Raw genomic sequence first — 21,318 nt, 5'->3', positions numbered from 1 at the left:
TAAAACAAAGATGACCTGGCTGCCCCTTTGATGCCTTCAGGTTTGAAAGTGAAGCAACAGGAGAGGCTCTGCCTTCGCACGGAACAAGGCTGCAGAGAAAGCCCTGACAAGCTTTCTTTATCCAAGCCATTATTCTCTGGGACTTAGCACTTGAGCTGTAAGTATTCATTCTGCCTGCGACCGGCAGAAAAAAAGTCAGAGTAGAGGAAAAACAGGAGCATGGCAGAACATTTCCGAATAGTGCCGTTAGTGGTTAAAGGCTAAATTGCTTCAGCATGACCTATTCGCTCCGGACAATTAAAAAGGATCTCAAGGAAATCTACTGTCTCCCTGGATCTCCATCTTCCTGTTATCTCTATCTACCTGTATTAAATTGAGATTGCATCTTATTCTCCAGAATTAGCCCTAAAGCCACAGCAATAGCCAGTAATTTGGTACTGTAGTTTTAACAGGTGTTGCATCAGAATGCAAGCACAGACATGCTGGGACACATGGAGTCACATATACTGATGTATGTACAGATGTTCATGCAGACTCCCAGATGTTCATAAAGGCATATGGGAAGGAGGCTGCTCTGTCACTGGCTTGGAGGACATTAAGTCATAGGAGGCTATATGAGTGCTTCTGAGGTAGTTCACACCAAAAACACAAAGAAAATAAGTTTCTTTGACCCCATTTCAACTACCTTTTTCTCAGGGGGAGGGGCTGGAAAGGAAATGGCAACTCCATCGTAAAATAAAGATCCTCCAAGGAATAAGCAAGAGAAAATAAGTCTCACATGATGAAGGGCATTTACATATGCAACACAGACATATCCAAGGTCATTGACGACACCAGTAACTCTGCCTAAGTGTGGGAGAGTGGCAAGATTATAGGCATAACCTCAAATCAACAAATTTATAAAACAAAACACGTTATAAAACTATCCAAAGTGCTTGTGACACATCTTATATATGTCACTGACATGCTGTGTGTGAAGTCAAGAAACCATGATGGGAATTGATATGTAAGAGGGCATTCTCCAACAGGAGATGATACCTGCTCCAGAGACAAAGATACGAGTAACCATTTTTATTATTTTGGTTTGGGGGTACAGACATGCCTTAGAGAGGTACACCTTGAATGCACTGCCACCACTTGTAAAGGGATGGGGCTCTTATCGCGAGAACAAAATTCTCTAGGATGGGAGCAGAGAGGTATTCCCTGAGAGTTTCAGGTCTTAACCTTTCTACACGTTGACAAATAACCTACTTGCACATATCTGACACTTCCATCCATTTACCATTTTTTTTGTGGGCAACTCATTTAATGTGGACATTCAAGACCTGGGCAGAGTGGGGAGTGCTAGGGCTTAAGGGACCAAGACTTTTCATGAGCATTTACTATGTGCAAGACACTTTACAAACATTATCCCATTTTATCCTTACAGCAACTTAGGTAGTAAATAATGATATCTCCATTTTATACACAAATAAATTGAGACTCAGAGAGCTTAGGGGAGCTTGCCCAGGGCCACATGAACACTAAATGACAGAGCTAGGATTCAAATCCATGTTTGTCTACTTAGGAATTATTATTCTTTTCAATTACTCTTAAGGGATCAGCAACCAACATGGTAAGTTCTTCCTGACTAGAGTAGTAATGGTGGGTGCTAATGTCTTAAGGCATTTATCCATCCTGGAGGACATGGTGACATTTTAACTGACATCTTTGGGAAACCAATGTCATGGCCCAAAGAAGTGATTGCAGCAGTGGGATTTTCAGGCCAGGGTGCTTTTGATCAGCCTCCTAGGCATGTTCCTACTCCTTCTCTACCGAGTGCCTGCCTTTCAAGTTGCATTAGTCATGCATGGCAGGACTGTGGCTCCTTTTAGAGTCTGCACTGTAGCTAGTCAACAGCCCTTGAAATGAAGGTCTGGTAACCCTATATTCATCTGTCCCTCTGGGTTTCAAGCAATCTGTCAAGGATGTATTCATGTGTATTACAGGTCAGCACAGTTGGAGTCAATCCCAGTATATGTTAGCAACAGGTCTTGGCTACTTTTTTAGATCCAGAAAGTTAGTTGAGGGTGAGGGAGGTTGATGGCTAAGGCAAGGTTATAGTGGTAGTGGGTAGGGGAGGCATGTTTGTAAAAGAAATTGAAAGCCCAGGCTACTGCAAGGAAAGCGATCAGGGGGTGGAACAATCAGCTGGGAAATGTGGCTGAATCAGCTGTAAGCACTGGGCAATCAGAAGCCTAGGGATTGGTTTCTATGCTTGCCTCATAGTGCAAGTGGAGTTGAAGAGGTGTTGATAGGCCCCCAAAGGACCTTCATCTGGCCCTTCTAAGTTAGCAAGGGATCTGACATGGAGCTAAATTAAGAAGTGAGGTCAGATAAAAAAAAATGGGAAGAGAGGGGAGGAATGATCCCAACTACATGCATAAAGTCTCTGGTAATGAGTAGACCAGCTTCTCCAAAGGAGGCCTCTATATAGAGAGGCTAAATACCAAGCCATTTAAAATACTTCGTTGTTGAAGTGTTCCTAATTTGCCTCAATGGCCCAACACTTCTCAGTCTGGGATATAGTTCTCAGGGTTTTGGATGTCAGAGCTGAGTTAAATGCAATGGTAAACACTGAGATGCTTTGCCAGTGCTGTTCTAACATTCTTTTTTCCCCTTTTAGCAGAAAAATAGGGATATTGTCAGAGACCAAGACAGAGGTATTTTATGCCCCTAAATCAATACTCAGGAACTTTTCCAAAAATGTCTGATAAACTTTCTTTATTCCCACTGCTACCACAGTGGCCCAGGCCTCAGCATCCCTCATCTGGATGATGGAAATAGTCTCCTAATCTGCCTCTTATTCACCTTGCCTCTCTTTATCACATTCTTCGTACTGCAGCCTGAGGAATCTTGCTAAAACACAACACTGGTTAAATCACAACTCAGCTTAGAATCCAACAATGGTTTCTCTTAAGATGAAATCCAATCCCTTAACATAGACTACAAGAGTGGTTTTCAATTTTTTTATCTGCTTTCCATACTAAGAAATGCATTTTGCATCTGAATTCAGTGTCACATGCTCATAACTGAAATGAACATTTCACAAACAATACTTATCCTTACTACCTGAAAGGCACTGATATATTCTATTCAACTCTGAATGTCAAGGGTCAGCAAACTTTTTCTGCAAAAGACCAGATAATAAATACTGTAGGCTTTGTGAACCATATGATGTCTGTTGCAACTACTAAATTTTAGCATTGGAGAAGCACACACAAATACTTTTGCTTACAACTCCAGGGGCTTTTTGCATCCCTCAGACAAAGATTCCCTGGTTTTCGGAATGCAGAGTGCCATACCCTCCGCCCCAGGTAGTAGTGCTCTAACTAGAGACATCTCAGTATCACACAGTGCCATGATCACAGGCCCAAATCATGACTAGTTCCACACCAATGTCCCCTTTAAATATTATACCTCTTATTTTAGGAAGTCAAACTCGCTATTTGCCAATGATATGATCGTATACCTAGAAAACCCTAAAGACTACTCCAAAAGACTCCTAGAATTGGTAAATGAATTCAATAGAGTCTCAAGTTACAGAATCAATGTACACAAACCCCTAGCACTGCTATACGTGAACAAAGACCAAGCTAAGAATCAAATCCAGAACTCAATCCGTTTTACAATAGCTGAAGAAAAAACTAGGAATATAATCTACCATGGAGGTGAAAGACGTCTGCAAGGAAAACTACAAAACACTGCTGAAATAAATCATAGGTGATACAAACAAATGGAAACACATCCCATACTCATGGATGGAAAGAATCAATATCGTGAAAATGGCCATACTGCCAAAGGAACGTACAGATTCAACGCTCAGTGGCAGGGATACCACTTAGGAGGCTGCTGCAATAATCCAGGATAGATAAGATAGTAGCTTGAACGAGGGTAGTGGCCATGGAGTAGGTAAGAAGTGATCCCGTTACATTCTTAACTGCCTCAATGCAGCCACAGATGCTGTTATTAATATTAATAGAAGATAAAGACTAGAAAGAGGGAAGATATGTGGCAAAATGGTGCAGAGGCTTGAGGTCCTGGTGAGTAAAACAGAATAGGCAGTGGGGAGAGGAGGAAAGATAATTGTGAGAAATAAAAATAGCGCCATGTGGGAGAGTAAAGGCAGCAAATGAGAATGTGTCTTAAATCCATTTTCAATATCAGGTGCTTCTGATTACAGAGATTAACTCATCACCATGTCTTTTCACTTTATGTCCGTGTAAGGCAATTTGTTTTGCAGCATTTTGAAATAATGGACTTTTTAAAAATATGTATAGATTAAGGAGATACTTGTTCTTCTCCAAGCTGAGGTGAAAAGAAATTCTAATCAGCCCCAGGAAAGGAAATTAATGGGTCGGAACAGCCCAATACATTTTTTTGGAGCTGTGCTTCCTGCATGAGCGGACTGTAGGCAAAGTCCCCTCTCTTGTCTACTCTCCAGTCACCAAGTGTGTGATGCCCAGGTTTGGGGTTCAGTACTATCTGTTGGTAGATGAAAACTCAGAATTTCTTCCTGTTGTTGGAAGGCTGGAAGCAAACTAGGTAGTATCTGGAAATTGTTTTGGCCTTGAGTTTTTGAACTTTATTATGAACAATTTCAAATTTATATAGTATTGACAGAATAGTATGATAAATGTAATGTCCCCATCACACAGCTTTAATACTTATCAATACATCCGGGGCTTGTATTTCATAGAGAATAAAGAGAGAAACAGAACCCTCGAGTTAGACTCTGTCTTTTGGAATTTTGACATTTTGATCTCTCTGAAATCAGAAGACCCAGAGTAGAGTCTGGTCCAGAAATAGGAGGCAACTCCAGGTTTTACAGACTGAAGAACAACTGAGGCTAGACAGAGGAGGTGTGATACATTTTAGAATTGGGAAAATTCTATTAAGGAAAAGTAGAAAACACTGAGCTGCTGGTGGAGCACAACCTCCCAGAGGCCATGGGTTGCCAATTATGGCTAATTTCTTTGTCCTCAAAGTTTTTCGCTCAGTTCATCTATTCTACGTGGGATTTTTCCTTTTGAAGAAATCCTAATTCAATGCTATATTTTATCATTGCAATCCATGGGAAAAGTAATCTACTTTGCCAATAGTTGCCTTTCACTTACTTTTTTTTTTTTTTTTTGCAGTGCATTGACTTTTTTTTTTTTTAAAGTTCAAGCTCTATGTTTTTTGAAAGATGTAAGGTCTTTGCAGTTTCCTGTAGTGTTTCCTCATAGAATAAATGTCAAGCTTAACTTTGCACCATCTTCGCACCATCTTCATCACTCTTATCCCTGACCTTGATTGCACTGGAAACAAAAAAGTGTGTGTGTGTGTGTGAGACTGCATCTGTGTGGGTGTGTGTATATGGGGAAGAGTGCTTCAGAAGTTCTTGGAGGAGGTGCGTAAGAAGGAGGAGTACCTATAAATGTTTTCATTTTTTCAGTTGGTAATTGTTGCCAGTAAGGGGTCCAACTGACAAATGCTGGTATGATTTTGCTTAGAAAACAGCTAGTTTGACACAAAGAACTCTAATGAGGCTATATCAGGGAGAGTCATGGTCACTTGCCATAGACTCACCCTGGGGATGGTGGTGGTGTGGACTGGGCTGCCTCCAGAAACTGCACCTGGGTGGAGCTTGAGTTGAGCATATGGTAGTTTTTCACTTACTTGTTTTCAGGTGGCAAGTCAAATATTTGACCTGGACCAATCCCTCTTGAGATCGCCAAAGGCAGCTGAAGGTGTTTTAAATCTCTCCCAACACGTTGTGAGGAAGCTGCAGCTGGCTTTGATAAACCAAGGAGTAACATGATCAAAACAGTAGCCTCAGTGAGGAGGCAGTGAGCACAAGAAGGCTTCCTTTCCCAGGACTGCGTAAGAAAGAGAACTGCACATTTGGAACTTCGAGGAAAAACACACACACACTCCTGGTTTGCCACTTAGTGGTGACTGGGAGTGCTGATGCTTCCTGGCAACGTGCTTCAGGTAAGAAATCTTAGCAAGGGCCAAGTCCTTCCATTTTTTAAATCTGACAACTCAGTTAAAACGGGGTGGAATTCAAAGAAATTTCAGAAAAATAGGTGTGATATGCAGGTTGGCCCTATTCAACCTCTGTAGTCAAGGTGGGGCTTTATAAGGAGCAACTTTCCATAAGGGGACTTAGAGATTGTATATCATAGAGTGACAGAACTTGATAGTATTAACCACCATTTGTTGGGCATTTAGTATGCACCAGGCATTATCAAAGTGGAATATATATATATATATATATTCTCATTTAGTCCACCTAACGTGATAGTAAGATAGTTAGTATTATCATTCCCACTTTGCAGACGGGGAAGCCGAGGCGTGGAGACCCTTTACTTGATGAAGTCCAAATGGCTAGCAAGTATAAGAAGTGGGGTTCAAATACAGGCAGCCTGATTTGAAAACCCATGATTTTAAGCAGCATGCTATATTTTCTCTCTCAACTGGTAGAGACCTTAGAAATCATTCAACTTCTTAATTTTACAGATGAGGAAAATGAATTACAAAGAAATGACTAGACTGTAAGATCCATAGCTCTATGAGGGCAGATCATAACTATTTTGCTCACCATTGTAGGCCCTGCTACTAATCATAGGGTCAAGTCAATTCTATAGTAGGTGCTCAATAAAAAAAAGTTATTGAACGAGACTTTTGGTGGGAGGTGGAGCAAGATGGTGGAATAGAAGGCTCCACTGATTATCTTTCGCCCCCACAAGGGCACCTATTCAACAACTATCTACACAGAAAAAGCAGCTTCTTAAGAACCAAAAAAACAGGTCAGCACTCATAGTACCTGGTTTTAACTTCGTATTATTGAAAGCGCATTAAAGAGAAAAGGAAAACAGTCTTGAATCAGGAATGCCATCCCTCCCCCAGGCCCTGCTGCATCAGCACGGTACAGAGAGCAACTCTGGGCACTGGGGCAGGAAGAACACAGCAATTGTGAGGCACTGAACTCGGTGCTGTCTTGTTACAGCAGAAAGGAAACCTGGACCAAACCTAGCCAGCACCCACCCACGAAGGGAGCATTTAAACCAGCCCTAGCCAGAGAGGAACTACCCATCCTAGCAGTTGGAACTTTTGAGTTTCTGCAATCCACTGAGGGCTACAGTGCTTTGTGTCTGTAAGTAAACTTGAAAGGTAGTCTACGCCATAAGGACTGCAAGTCTTAGGCAAGTCCTAGTGCTGACCTAGGCCCAGAGACAGAGGACTGGGGGTGGAGGGGATGTGACATACCGAGACACCAGCTGGGGTGGCTAAGGAAGTGCTGGCATTACCCCTCCCCTACCTTCAGACTGCACAGCTCACAGCTCCAGAAGAGACCCCTCCCTTCTGCTTGAGGGGAGGGGAGAGAAGGGTAGGGAAAACTTTGTCTTGCATCTTGGATACCACCATAGCCACAGCAGGATAGGGCACTGGTCAGAGTCCTGAGGCCCCCGTTCCAGGCCCTAGCTTCCAGACAACATTTCTAGATATACCCTGGGTGAAAAGGGAACCCACTGCCTTGAAAAAAAGGACCCCGTGCTGGTAGCATTCATCACCTGCTAACTGAAGAGCCCTTGGGCCCTGAATAACCAGCAGCAATACCTGGGTTCTATATCGACAGCCTTGGGTGGGCCTCTGAGACTTGCAAGCTTTTGGTGAGACTTAGCACACTACCAGCTGTGCTGGCTACAGGGCAAAACTCCCTCTGCTTGAGGAGAGCAGAGGGAAAAATTAAAGGTACTTCGTTTGTACCTTACGTATCAGCACAGCCACAGTGAAGTAGAATACCAAGTGGTCTCTTGGGGGTCCCTAATTCCAAGACTTGACCCTTGGATGGCATTTCTGGACTTGCCTTGAGCCAGAGGGGAGCCCGCTGCCCTGAAGGGTGAGTCCCAGGCCAGGCAGCATTCACCACAAGCTGACTTAAGAGCCCTTGGGCCTTAAAAGAACATCAGTGTTAGTTTGAGAGCACTCCTCATGGCCTATGGTGGCAGTGGCTACAGGGTGAGTCTCCTCTGCCTTTGGAAAGGGGAGGGAAGAATGGAAAGGGCTGTGTCTTGTGCTCTGATTGCCAGCTCAGCCACAGTAAAATAGAACACCAGGTAGACTTGTAAGGATTTTGACTCTAGTCCCTGACTGCTGGACAGTGCTTCTGGACCCACCTCGGGCCTGGGGGACCTCACTGCCATGAAGGGAAGGACACAGGCCTGCCTAACTTTGCCACCTGCTGATTGTAGATCCACAGGCCTTGAGTGAACATAGGCAGTAGCTAGGGAGTGGTTACAGCAGGTCTTGGGTGAGATCGAGTGCTGTGCTGGCTTCAGGTCGCCCCAGTGCAGTCATAGTTGTGGTGGTCACAGGGGTACTTGAGTGACTCCACCCCCAGCTGTAGTTGTCTCAGAACAGAGAGAGAGAGAAGTAGAGGGAAAGACTCCATTTGTTTGAGAGAAAGTAAGGGAAGAGAACAAGCGTTTCTCCCTGGTAATTCAGAGAATTCTAGAAAATAGCCTAAAAAGGGCAAATCTGAGTTATTTACCTTAAAGGGGAGGTAGAGAAAGAGATAGGGGCACAAAGTTTATTCAAAGGGATAATACAGCTTTTCCAAGAATCTTTCTCTGATAATAACAGGGAACTTCCCAGACCTAGAGAAAGATATCAGTATCCAAGTACAAGAAGGTTATAGAACACCAAGCTAATTTAACCCAAAGAAGACTACATCAAGTCATTTAACAGTCAGACTCCCACAGATCACGGCTAAAGAAAGGATCCTAAAAGCAGCCAGAGAAAAGAAAGAAATAGCATACAATGGAGCTCCAATACATCTGGCAGCAGAGTTTTCAGTGGATACCTTATAGGCCAGGAGAGAGTGGCATGACATATTTAAAGTGATGAAGAAAAAAATAAAGAACTTTAACCTGAGAATTGTATATCTAGCCTAAACATTCCTCAAGAATGAGGGAGAAATAAAGACTTTCTCAGACAGACAAAAATTGAGGGATTTCATCAACACCAGACCTGTCCTACAGGAAATGCTAAAGGGAGTACTTCAATCAGAAAGGAAAGGACATTGATGAACACTAAGTAATCACCTGAAGCTACAAAGCTCATTGGTAATAGTAAGTACACAGGAAAACACAGAATATTATCACACTGTAACTGTGGTGTGTAAACTACTCTCATCCAAAGTAGAAAAACCAAAGGATGAACCAATCAAAAATAATAACTACAACTTTTTCAGACATAGGCAATACAATAAGATATAAATAGAAATAGCACAACAAAATGTTAAAAAGTGGATGGACAAAGTTAAGGCATAGAATTGTTATTAGTTTTCTTTTTGCTTGTTTATGCAAACAGTGTTGTTATCAGGTTAAAATAATGGGTTATAATATAGTATTAATATTATAGTATTAGTACAAAAACTAATATATGTACTATGTACTCACAAAAATTAAAAATATAAAATTTTAAAAAAATTAAAAAATAATGAATATAGAATAAATGAGCAAAATGGAGGACTTAAATGGTGGATTTGCAAGATCTCCTACACATTTGATATTCTATTTCATTTGAGCCCCATAATTTTTAAAAAAAATACTAAGGCCAGGCGCGATAGCTCACGCCTGTAATCCCAGTACTTTGGGAGGCCGAGGTGGGTGGATCACGAGGTCAGGAGATCGAGACCATCCTGGCTAACACGGTGAAACCCCGTCTCTACTAAAAATAGAAAAAAATTAGCCGGGCGTGGTGACGGGCGCCTATAGTCCCAGCTACTCGGGAGGCTGAGGCAGGAGAACGGCGTGAACCCGGGAGGCGGAGCTTGCAGTGAGCCGAGATTGCGCCACTGCACTCCAGTCTGGGCGACAGAGCGAGACTCCGTCTCAAAAAAAAAAAAGTACTAAAAACATTTACACAGTATGTGATGCAGGTAAGGGAAGCCATGGGCATGAAAGATCAGACTTCATAGTTTTTGATGAGCAATGGCTAGCTAGCTCAGACTAGGGGGACAACATTTATTCATTTGTTCACTCTGCAAACATTTTTTGAGGGCCTAACCTGTGCTAAGCACTGTACTAGGCTCTGATGGTACATGTGATAATAATAGCTAACATTTTCCTATTTGAGTACCCGGGTCTATTGTAAATGCCTTATGTGTAACTATTCAGCAAATTGGTATTGAGCACTTATTGTGTGCTAGGTATGGTCTGGGCACTGGGGTTACATTGTTGAGCAGAACAGACAAAAATTATGTCCTTGCAGGACTTATACTCTCATCTTTATAACACATTTATAAGATTGATTCTAACATTAGCCCCATTTTATCAATGAGGAAACAGATACAGAGAGATAAAGATCTCACTGGCAGTAAAATAGCAGAGCTAGGCTTGAACACAGGTAATATGGTTCTAGAAATGGCTTTTAACAGTTGCATTCTACTGCTTTTCAAGGAGGAATATGAGTCTTTGCACTTAAGGGGCTCATGGACTATTTGGGGAGAATGGCAAAAAAAATAATCATTGTAAAACAACAAAAATAGCAGTAGCTAACACCTATGAGTGCTTACTATGTTTGAGTCCTTTTATTAAGAGTTTGACATGTTTTCTTTCATTTCAACTTCCTAACAACACCCCAAAATAGATAACATTATGATTTCCATTTTATACATGAAACAACTGTCAGGCTCCACATCCCATGTCCTTAACCACCTTGGTAATACATTACCCAAATACATGAACGCAGAGTCCTGCATACAGAATGACAACGTTGTAACCTCCCCATGCCCAGCTCTCTTTTTCACTCACTTTCAAACCAAAAGACTCATTTCTTGATCTTTGGTAGTGTGTTCACACTGTAGGAGCTAGGTATTTTGCTGTGAGAGCTTTGAAAGGCCAACTAAATTAGCTGTTCCATTTCTGATTTTATTGCTGACCTGATGTCTCTAAAGGTCAGCTAGGTTTGTGATGGTGCTAAAGGCTGCTTTTATAATAGCAATTTTGTTTTTTGAGGCAGAATCTTGTTCTGTCATGCAGGCTGGAGGACAGTGGTGCGATCTCGGCTCACTGCAACCTCTGCCTCCCCGGTTCAAGCGATTCTTCTGCCTCAGCCTCCTGAGTAGCTGGGATTATAGGCGCTGCCACCATGCCTGGCTAATTTTTGTATTTTTAGTAGAGGCGGGGGTTTCACCATGTTGGCCAGGCTGGTCTTGAACTCCTGACCTCAGGTGATCCACCCTCCTCGGCCTCCCAAAGTGTTGGGATTACAGGCGTGAGCCACTGTGCCCGGCCTCATAATAGCATTTTGTAGGACATTTCAAAAATGGCACTCTCTCCCTGGGTGAAGAAGCAGTATGGTATGGTGGCTAAAGTTGTCATCTTTAGACTGATACAGACCAGAGTTCAAATCCAGTCTACTCCCTGTTTCCAGTTGAGTGACCTTGGGCAAGTTATCTACCTTTTTACTACTTTAGATTCCTAGCACCTAAAGCAAATTTTTCTACATACAGTCTCTAAAGAAGGGAAAAGTCAATATTGAAAAAAAAATTAGAACTACTTATTTTTTCAGTGCTGTGCTCTCTCTGTCTCTGTATTTGTGTGCATGTATGTGTGCACATGCCTGTGGGTGTGAAAGTAGAAACTCAATCGCACTGTCACCAATCTCACAGGCCAATTGACTAGAATATTAAAAAGTATACTTGTCACTCATCCTTTACAATTTTCCCCTTAGAAAGCGGTATGTAATAGAATTACACACAAACTGTATTTCATATCTATCCTAATAATGAGTTCATTCTTGACCATATTCGTTAAAATGAATATCAAATAATTATTTGCCACTTAGCAAATGTTAGCCAACTTTACATCCACACCTAGTTATCATGTGACAGTTGAGCATTGATAGTTATTGCTGGATATTAGCAATTTTACAGAGCTTCACTTAAAATGTTTGCTGCCTCGCAATCTGTTGGCACAAAAAGTATAACAAAGCAAATGACAGGAGAATAGATTATAATGGAGTCTGATGGTTCATCTTTAAAAGAGAAACCTATTTCCAGAGAGAACATCTGCTCTCAATGCGGAGTGCGGGGCCATAGCTGGGGCTGCTATACTTTTAGCAGATGGAAGTGGGGTGGACTGGAAATTCACAGAGCATTGGAGACTGAAGTTTGTCACCTCACCAGATTGCTTTCTGAGTATTTCCTTGTCTAGCAGCTTTGAACCTGCACATGCCAAGTGAGTACACATTGTCTTCTGAGTAAAAAAAAAAAACAAACCTTCCCATGTGTCAATGTCCACATTAATCTTTTGTTAAGAGACCCCTGGCTCAGATAGTTACATGTACTGTGTACATGTAAATATCACAGTCCATTTGTCTGTGGATACATTAGTAAGAATTGAATGATAAACTCATGGCTATCATATTAGGAAATAACCTAGCAGGTCAATTAACTCACTTCCTTCTAACCATGGCAGCATTCTTCCCTCAATAATCAATCTGGCCTTTGACCAGTTTCATTTTAGAGGAAAAGCATTTGCAAAGTTTCTTTTCACATAAGGCCATTAGCCTCCTGATTGTAGTACGCTTTTTTTCTTCCTTCTCCCCACCTTTTTTTGGTCAATAGTTCTCTTAAGATAATGAAATTCATACCGTGTTAAATTGCTCGAAGATGTAAAAGTAAAATCTTATTATAATATGACAGGGCTGTGCTAAAAGAATATTGTGTGTTAGTAACTTTCCATTATATTAACTTACTATTGTGGCTGGAACTGAAAAAAGCTGAGACTTGTAACAATGAAGCGAGTTTCTTTAAAGGCCTCAATTAAAGACAAGTAGTTGTATTCTGAGGGTTAAAATTAACATAATATAGTAAGTATATTTTTAAAATGGTAGTAAAATGTGATTTGGGGGCTCTCAAACTTTATGCTGAAGTGTCATTTCTATCTCTAACAGGAAAGGACCATATATTTAATATATTTGGCTCGGTACCGATGTCTGATAGGCTAATGGACACTAGAAATATGTAGAGGGATAGATTTAGATAAAAGAGGCTGGTGATTCATGCTCACTTATCAAACAATGTTTCATTCAGAGTTATGAATAAGCCATAATAAACACAGAGATATGATTTGTAGTTGAGCATCAATAAAAGATTAATATGAGTAGTGAAAATAATAAGCAATAACCAGAAGAGATCAAAAAATTACTGTAAGTAAAACACTTTTCATCACTCTCCCTTTTGTGTCTGGAAATAAGAGGTTTTTAGTGTATGTGTGTGTTTTTTTTTAGTTTTTGAGCAATAAAATTAAGTGCTTTGGCAATAATATTATATATCACATCTTAAATATGTGTAAATTCTCCTGGAATTACAGGGCACTTCACTTTGTATTACTCAACAGCCTCAAAATCTTGAATGTCCACCTATTCTGTTGAATGAACTGTGCTAGGTGCGTGGGAAGAACTAGAAGGTATACCATGATCTCTTTCACATATGAAATGAGAGAGCTCAGAGCCCTGTCCAGTATGTTTTTCTTTCTATAGCCCCTAAATTCATCCAACATGTGGCAATCTTCAACACCAGGTCAGTTTGAAGGGTCTGCTTGACAGCAATGAGATTTTAATCTAAAGAGCCAAGTAATGCCACATATATTTGTGAAACCCAAAGGACATGTTTCAAGGTAACAGCATTCCCATAAATCTAACTCATCCAACAGAGCTAAAAACTAGAATAAATTGGAAATGCAATTCGTGTGAATTTACAGATGTACGAAAACCAGGGTCATCAGATCTGGATCTGGGCATAAGAAGGAATACCATGATGTTTGCTGTATTTGTCATATGTCTGTAGTCACATATCCTAATGCTCTAATCATTTGGATGATGGATATTTTTCCCCTAAGGCTTTGTACATATTTTAGTAATTTGTTGATGGTCATAAATATTTAGACATAAAGTTTGGAATATCAAGGCTCTTTGGCATTGTGCACATGCATGTGTGTGTGTTAAAAATTTTCGAACAGAAAGCATCAAGTTTCTTCAAAGGGTTCTTTTCACTCACTTTTGACATTTCTGATTCTAAGCAATATAAATAGATAGAACCTGCCGTGTATTGAGCCTCTTTTGAAACTGGCCCTGGAATTTTTCCTCTCTTCTGTAGTTTTTTTTTTTTTTTTTTTTTTTTTTTTTGCAGTGTTTGGGATTTTATCAACAATGGCTGGGGAAGAACTCAAGGTGGTAAGAACAGCTTATAATACAATAACTCCTAGCTTTCTTATCAGATATTAAGAATGGGGTGCTCATCAGAAAAAGTAATAGCTAACATCATCAGGTGCTTACTATGACCAGGCTTTGCTTTAATTACTTCACATAATTAATTTTATTTAGTCCTCACCATAACCCTATGACTTAGGTAATATTACCCTCATTTTGCATTTGAGATCACCGAGGCCCAGATAGTTTAAATAACTTGGACACAAACTGATGGTCTTAAGTGGCAAAACTGGGTGTCATACCCAAGCAGTCTGGCTTCAGAGCCCAAGAAAGTAAACATTTCACTGAACTGTCTTACCCTTAGAGAGTTTTGTTGACAGACCTGAGAGTGGTGTGGTCTGGTCATCGGTATTTTTAAAAAATCTCCTGTTGGAATTCTGGTGAGCTTCCAGAGTTTAGATGCTCTGTCTGAAAGCAAGCTGACCTAGCTTCTTTGAAAAAGAGCCAGTACCCAGGTCTGAAGGGAAAATGGAGGCAGACAGCAGAGATGCTTATGAGCCATCTGATGATAAACACCCACCATATGGTCAAAATGATTCCCATTGCCTCCCAGTGAGGGAAGCAGACACTTTTGCGTATGAAATGCACTGTTTATTTTCTTGTGCAGTGGTTTCAGTTCAAATTAAATGTTTCACGTCAGACAAGGAACTAATAACAAATGATCTCCTCCCTCAGTGGTGCAGTAACAAATATGTAGTAATTTGAAATCTGGGAAGAAAATTATTACTCCCAAAGACGCAATAAATACACGATATGTTTAGAGAGTCCTTTGATGAAATGAACACTGAAGGTGCTGCTAGCAGTACTTTTGCTTAAGAAAAAAAAGCATAGTCAAAAAAAAAGAAGCATTTAAAAATGCTGTCTGATCTGTCAACATTTTGTTAACATGTAATACCTTAAGGACACAACTTAGAAGTAGAATCTTCAGTGAAGCAAAAACTCATTCTTTCTTCACATCACAGGAGATGAAACTAGCAAGTAGAACAGCCAGGCATAAAATTTTGCAGTTTAAAAGCAACTTAGTAAGATAGACTGCTTCTGCCCTCTTTCTTATTTTGATTGGTCTCTGAAAAGGGCACTGGCCCAACATTTTGTTTTTCTTCAGAGAAGTGCCCTGATGCCTGCCCTCCCCTCTCCCCAAGACCCATTTCCATTCTACTCTCTTAGTTCTCACACTATCCTGGGAGATCTGCTGTTTCTTCTCACTGCCAGGCTTCCTGTTTCAAGGACTCCAAAGAAATCAGTTACAGCCCATGTATTTGATTGCATCTGGCCCTCATCTAAAGCATTAGCAGAAACAAGAAAGAAGTCCAAGTCCAGGAGTACCTGCAGCTGCTAGTGTCCAGTCCTAGGGGGAAAGTCCAAGGTCACGTCTCTGCAAGGGGACTTGCCTACTTAATGCTTTCCATAGCCAGCCTTCTTCCTGGAGCCTAGCAGGCAGGACACCACACTAAAAGGCGACAGTGCACCCATGTTGAGATCGGGTTTTTACCTCTACCTTTTTTTATTTTGAAATAAGTATAGATCCACAAGCAGTTGCAGAAAAATGTACAGAGAAATCCCACGCACCATTCACCCCTCTGTCCCCAATGTTATCATCTTGCCTAATTATAGTACATTATTAAGACCATGAACTTGACATTGGTATAATTTACAGAGTTTATTCAGATTTCACCAGTTATAGATGAACTTAATGAACTTACTTGTGTGTATTAGTGTGTATGTGTAGTTCTATGCAATTCTATCACTTATGTAGCTTCACGTAACTACTACCACAAACAATTTGTAGAACTGTTCCATTATGTCAAGGCAACCTCATGCTACCGCTTTATAGTTACCCCTCCCTCCCAAATCTTAGTCGCTGGCAACTACTAATCTGTTTTCCATTTATATATTACATTATTTCAAGATTATTATATAAATGGAATCATAACATGTAAACTTTTTTCACTGAGCATAATTCCCTTGAGGTCCACCAAAGGTGTTGCATGTATTAATAATTCCTTCTGTTTTTGCAGAGTAGTATTCCACAATATGAACATACCATGGTCTGTTTAACCATTCACTTGTTGAAGAACATCTGGGTTGTTTCCAATTTTTGGCTATTACAAATAAAGCTACTTTGAAAATTAGTGTACAGGTCTTTGTGGGTCATATAGCAGTTGCACATTTAGTTTTACAAGAAACTGTCAAACTCTTTCCCAGAGTGGTTGTATCAATTTACATTCTCATCAGCAACATATAAGTGATTTGGTTTATTAACATCTTTGCCAGCATTTGGTGTTGTGACTATTTTTTATTGTAGCCATTCTGATAGCTATGTAGTAATATTTCACTGTGGTTTTAATTGTCCTTTCCATAATGGTTAATGGTGTTGAACATTTTTTATGTGCTTATTTGACATCTGTATATTCTCTTTGGTGAAATGTCTATTCATATCTTTTGCCCATTTTCTAATTGAATTATTGTATTTTTAGTATTGAGTTTTGAAATTTCCTTATATATTCCAGATAGAAGCCCTTTGTCAGATAGGTGGTTGCAAATATTTCCTTCAAGTATGTAATTTGTCTTTTTATGTGAACATTATTTTTGCTTTTTTTTTTTCAGTACAAAGGGTTTTAATTTTGATGAGGTACAACTTATCCATTTTTCTTTTTATGGACCATACTTTTGGTGTCAGGTCTAATAACTCTTGTCTAGCCCTAAATCCCAAAGATGTTTTCTTTTGTTATTATTTTGCCAATAGGTGTATAGTTGTCTAATTACTACAACTCCATTCGTTCAGAAGTCTAGCACCCATTCTTCCTCCATTGAATTACTTTTGCATTTTGTCAAAATCAGTTGGGTATATTTGTGGGGTCTATTTCTTGCTTCTGTTTTTTTTCTATTGACCTATGTGTTTATCCTTCTGCCAGTACCACACTGTCTTGATTCCTGTATCTATGTAGTAAGCCTTACTAGCAGGAAGAGTGATTTTTCCTTCATCTTTTTGTAAGAAAAAAAATTCCTCTTTTTTCACCCTTTTTTTCCTCATTCAATTCCTATTCAAGAGTACATTCAAGAGTAAACTCGTCAGCAATTTTCCTATCCCTAAATTAGCTATGGCTAAGAGTTCATTCTATCTGGTCTAAATAGAGTAAGTGCCTTTTGGGAGTAGACAAAGGAACCTGTTTACTGTGGGGGATTGCCAAGTGCACAACTTAGATTTTGTGGGGTAAGAGAATAAGGCAATTCAGGGATATATTTGGTTTACTTTACTACTAACTCTTTTTTTAAAATTATACTTTAAGTTCTGGGATACATGTGCAGAACGTGCAAGTTTGTTACATAGGTGTTCATGTACCATGGTGGTTTGCTGCACCCATCAACCTGTCATCTACGTTAGGTGTTTCTTCTAATGCTATCCCTCCCCTAGCCCTCCACCCCCCAACAGGGCCTGGTGTGTGACGTTCTCCTCCCTGTGTCCATGTGTTCTCATTGTTCAACTCCCACTTATGAGTGAGAACGTGTGGTGTTTGGTTTTCTGTTCCTGTGTTACTTTGTTGAGAATGAGGGTTTCCAGCTTCATCCATGTCCCTGCAAAGGACATGAACTCATCCTTTTTTATGGCTGCATAGTATTCCATGGTGTGTATGTGCCACATTTTCTTTATCCAGTCTATTGTTGATGGGCATTTGGGTTGGTTCCAAGTCTTTGCTATTGTGAGCAGTGCTGCAATAAACGTACATGTGCATGTGTCTTTATAGTACAATGATTTCTAATCCTTTGGGTATATACCCAGTAATGGGATTGCTGGGTCAAATGGTATTTCTGGTTCTAGATCACTGAGGAATCACCACACTGTCTTCCACAATGGTTGAACTAATTTGCACTCCCACCAACAGTGTAAAAGTGTTTCTATTTCTCCACATCCCCTCCAGCATCTGTTGTTTCCTGACTTTTTAATGATCGCCATTCTAACTGGCATGAGATGGTATCTCATTGCGGTTTTGATTTGCATTTCTCTAACGACTAGTGATGATGAGCTTTTTTGTCATATGTTTGTTAGCCTCATAAATGTCTTCTGTTGATATGTGTTTATTCATATCCTTCACGCTCTTTTTGATGGGGTTGTTTTTTTCTTGTAAATGTGTTCAAGTTCCTTACAGATTCTGGATATTAGCCCTTTGTCAGATGAATAGATTGCAAAATTTTCTCCCATTCTGTAGGTTGCCTATTCACTCTGATGATAGTTTCTTTTGTTGTGCAGAGGGTCTTTAGTTTAATTAGATCCCATTTGTCAATTTTGGCTTTTGTTGCCATTGCTGTAGGTATTTTAATCATGAAGTCTTTGCCCACACCTATGTACTGAATGGTATTGCCTAGGTTTTCTTCTAGGGCTTTTATGGTTTTAGGTTTTACATTTAAGTATTTAATGCATTTTGAGTTATTTTTTGTATAAAGTGTAAAAAAGTGGTCCAGTTTCAGTTTTCTGCATATGACTAGCCAGTTTTCCCATCACCATTTATTAAGCAGGGAATCCATTCCCCATTGCTGTTTTTGTCAGGTTTGTCAAAGATCAGATGGTTGTAGATGTGTGGCATTATTTCTGAGGCCTCTGTTTGGTTCCATTGGTCTGTATATCTGTTTTGGTACCAGTACCATGCTGTTTTGGTTACTGTAGCCTTGTAGTATAGTTTGAAGTCAGGTACCATGATGCTTCCAGCTTTGTTCTTTTTGCTTAGGATTGTCTTGGCTATACAGCCTCTTTTTTGGTTCTATATGAAATTTAAAGTAGTATTTTCTAATTCTGTGATGAAAGTCAATGGTATCTTGAGGGGGATAGCATTGAATCTATAAATTACTTTGGGCAGTATGGCCATTTTGATGATATTGATTCTTCCTCTCCATAAGCATGGAATGTTTTTCCATTTATTTGTGTCCTCTCTTATTTCCTTGAGCAGTGGTTTGTAGTTCTCCTTGAAGAGGTCCTTCACATCCCTTGTAAGTTGTATTCCTAGGTATTTTATTTTCTTTGTAGCAATTGTGAATGGGAGTTCACTCATGATTTGGCTCTCTGTTTGTCTATTTTTGGTCTATCGGAATGCTTGTGATTTTTTGCACATTGATTTTGTATCCTGGGACTTTGCTGAAGTTGCTTATCAGCTTGAGATTTGGGGCTAAGACGATGGATGGGGTTTTCTAAATATACCATCTTGTCATCTGCAAACAGAGACAATTTGACTTTCTCCTTCCCTAATTGAATACCCTTTCTTTCCCTTGCCTGACTGCCCTGGCCAGAACTTCCAATACTATGTTGAATAGGAGTGGTGAGAGAGGGCATCCTTGTCTTGTGCCAGTTTTCAAAGAGAATGCTTCCAGCTTTTGCCCATTCAGTATGATATTGGCTGTGGTTTTGTAATACGTAGCTCTTATTATTTTGAGATACATTCCATCAATACTTAGTTTATTGGCAGTTTTTAGCATGAAGGGGTGTTGAATTTTATCGAAGGCCTTTTCTGCAACTGTCGAGATAATCATGTGGTTTTTGTCATTGGTGCTGTTTATGTGATTGATTATGTTTATTGATTTGCGTATGTTGAACCAGCCTTGCATCCGAGGGATCGTGGTGGATAAACTTTTAGATGTGCTGCTGGATTCAGTTTGCCAGTATATTTTGGAGGATTTTCGCATCAATGTTAATCAGGCATATTGACCGAAATTTTTTTTTAATTGTGTCTCTGCCAGGTTTTAGTATCAGGATGAGTCCCTCTTTTTCTATTGTTTGGAATAGTTTAAGAAGGAATGGTACCAGCTCCTCTTTGTACCTCTGGTAGAATTCAGCTATGAATCCTGGTTCTGGGCTTTTTTTGGTTGGTAGGCTATTAATTACTGCCTCGATTTCAGAACTTGTTATTGCTCTATTCAGCGATTCAACTTCTTCCTGGTTTAGTCTTGGGAGGGTGTATGTGTCCAGGAATATATACATTTCTTCTAGAGTTTCTAGTTTATTTGCATAGAGGTGTTTATAGTATTCTCTGATGGTAGTTTGTATTTCTGTGTGATCAGTGGTGATACTTCCAATTATGTGGTCAATTTTAGAATAATTATGATGTGCTGAGAAGAATGTATATTCTGTCGATTTGGGGTGGAGAGTTCTGTAGATGTCTATTAGGTCTGCTTGGTCCAGAGCTGAACTCAAGTCCTGAATATCCTTGTTAATTTTCTGTCTCATTGATCTGTCTAATATTGACAATGGGATGTTAAAGTCTCCCACTATTATTGTGTGGGAGTCTAAGTCTCTTTGTGGGTCTCTAAGAACTTGCCTTATGAATCTGGGTGCTCCTGTTTTGGGTGCATATATATTTAGGATAGTTAGCTCTTCTTGTTGCATTGATCCCTTTACCAGTATGTAATGCCCTTCTTTGTCTTTTTTGATCTTTGTTGGTTTAAAGCCTGTTTTGTCAGAGACTAGGATTGCAACCCCTGCTTTTTTTGCTTTCCATTTGCTTGGAGAATATTCTCCCATTCCTTTATTTTGAGCCTTGTGGGTCTTTCCATGTGAGATGGATATCCTTGGTACAGCACACCGATGGGTCTTGACTCTTTATCCAATTTGCCAGTCTGTGTCTTTTAACTGGGGCATTTAGCCCATTTACATTTAAGGTTAATATTGTTATGTGTGAATTTGATCCTGTCATTATGATGTTAGCTGGTTATTTTGCCTGTTAGTTGATGCAGTTTCTTCATAGTGTGGGTGGTCTTACAATTTGGTATGTTTTTGCAGTGGCTGGTACTGGTTGTTCCTTTCCATATTTGGTGCTTCCTTCAGGAGCTCTTGTAAGGCAGGCCTGGTGGTGACAAAGTCTCTCAGTATTTGCTTGTCTGTAAAGGATTTTATTTCTCATTCGCTTATGAAGCTTAGTTTGGCTGGATATGAAATTCTGGGTTGAAAATTCTTTAAGACCGTTGAATATCGGCCTCTCTTCTGGCTTGTAGGGTTTCTGCAGAGAGATCTGCTATTAGTCTGAT

This window comes from Nomascus leucogenys, chromosome X (genome assembly GCF_006542625.1).
Source record: "Nomascus leucogenys isolate Asia chromosome X, Asia_NLE_v1, whole genome shotgun sequence".
Lineage (NCBI taxonomy): Eukaryota > Metazoa > Chordata > Mammalia > Primates > Hylobatidae > Nomascus > Nomascus leucogenys.
Note: the sequence above shows the minus strand (reverse complement) of the source record.